The sequence below is a fragment of the Pteropus vampyrus genome, unplaced genomic scaffold (genome assembly GCF_000151845.1).
Source record: "Pteropus vampyrus isolate Shadow unplaced genomic scaffold, Pvam_2.0 Scaffold164, whole genome shotgun sequence".
NCBI classification, from domain to species: Eukaryota; Metazoa; Chordata; class Mammalia; order Chiroptera; family Pteropodidae; genus Pteropus; species Pteropus vampyrus.
In genome coordinates, this window is record NW_011888945.1 from 187,885 (window position 1) to 189,328 (window position 1,444).

Genomic DNA, 1,444 nt, shown 5'->3' on the forward strand with positions numbered 1-1,444 from the left:
CCCCGTCTCGGCAGCACCAGTAGCCGAGACGCAGTATCTTTATCTTATAAATGAGGAGATGGAAGCTCAGAGTCCCGAGTCACGCAGCTGCTGAGTGATGGACTCTAGAGTGAAGCCGAGGTTTACGGGGACCCCAGAGAATGTCATTTTCCACTAGACTAGCTTTAACTGCTCTGAGGATGGAGTTAGAAGTGTGTCGCATGAGAAGAGGAAAAGGTGAGCCTGGGAGGACTCAAGTTCAAGGGTTTACTCACTCCTCATCAGCTGTAAGACCTAGAATAGTATTGCCTGCTCAGAACTCACTTCTCCCCTTATAAAGGGGGCGATAATGCAGATCCCTTAGGGCGTGAGGGGACTCATATTTTGAAGGGCAATGTGGTCAGCAAATTGTTGACAAGTCTCCCAGAGACTCCACCCCCTGGTATACATATCCTTGTGAGGTCCCCTCCCATTGACCGTGGCAGGGCCTACCACTCTCATCTAATGAACGCATATGGGATGTCAATTCTGAGGCTAGGGTATAAATAAATGACTGTAACTTGCGTCTTACTGGTACTCCTGGAGGAGCCATCTGGGACAGAGCTGGTCAACAGCCAGTAGGTAACAGGCCCTCAGTCCAGCATCCCGAGAAGAACTGAATCCTGGGACCAATTACATTGTAATCTGGCAGAGGATCCTGTCCTGGGCAAACCTAGAAACGACTGTGGCCTCGCTGACAACTTTATTGCTGCCTCGTGAGAAACCCTGAGTTGACACTTTGACCACAGGACCGTAAGAGCCGCTGAGCAGAAGATCCACCCAGCTAAGCCATGCTCAGACTCTTGGCCGGGGGACACTGGAGGCTCACAGATGCACCGTTTCAATCTCTAAGTTGTGGGCTGCTTCGTTACGCAGCCAGTGACAACCGTTACAGGTGACCTGGGCATATGCGGTACATGATGGACCACCCTCCGGGGGTCTGGGCGGGCACCCTGTAACGAAGCTCACTGATGTTTCTGCACCCGAACCTGTGTGGATTTCCATTCTGCGAGTTAGGTAAAGATCATGAATAACTGCATTTTCCAGTTCGGCAACGTTAGTTGGTGCCAAACGTACGAGCGAACACCTGGTTTTCAGAGGTTTCAGGTAAATGGTTGTGGACTTTTTGCACATCCACAGGGATGTCGCCAGGATCGATGACAAGGTGCTTGAAGAACATACTTAGCAACTCTGCAAAGCCCAGTGGTGGTTGCTCCCTCTTATGACTGATGGCGAACTGAGTAAACACAGTCCTCTGGCTCAGACTCCTGCCCGCCCCCAGGGACGCAGAGGGAACCAGAGACACAGGGACCGCACAGACCGCCGGGCCTTGACACTGCTCGCCAAGCTGCTGCCGAAAGAAACGTCTATTCAGTACACATGTGCTCAGCACCTGTCATGGAACGTTGCTTCAACCTCGAAGAAG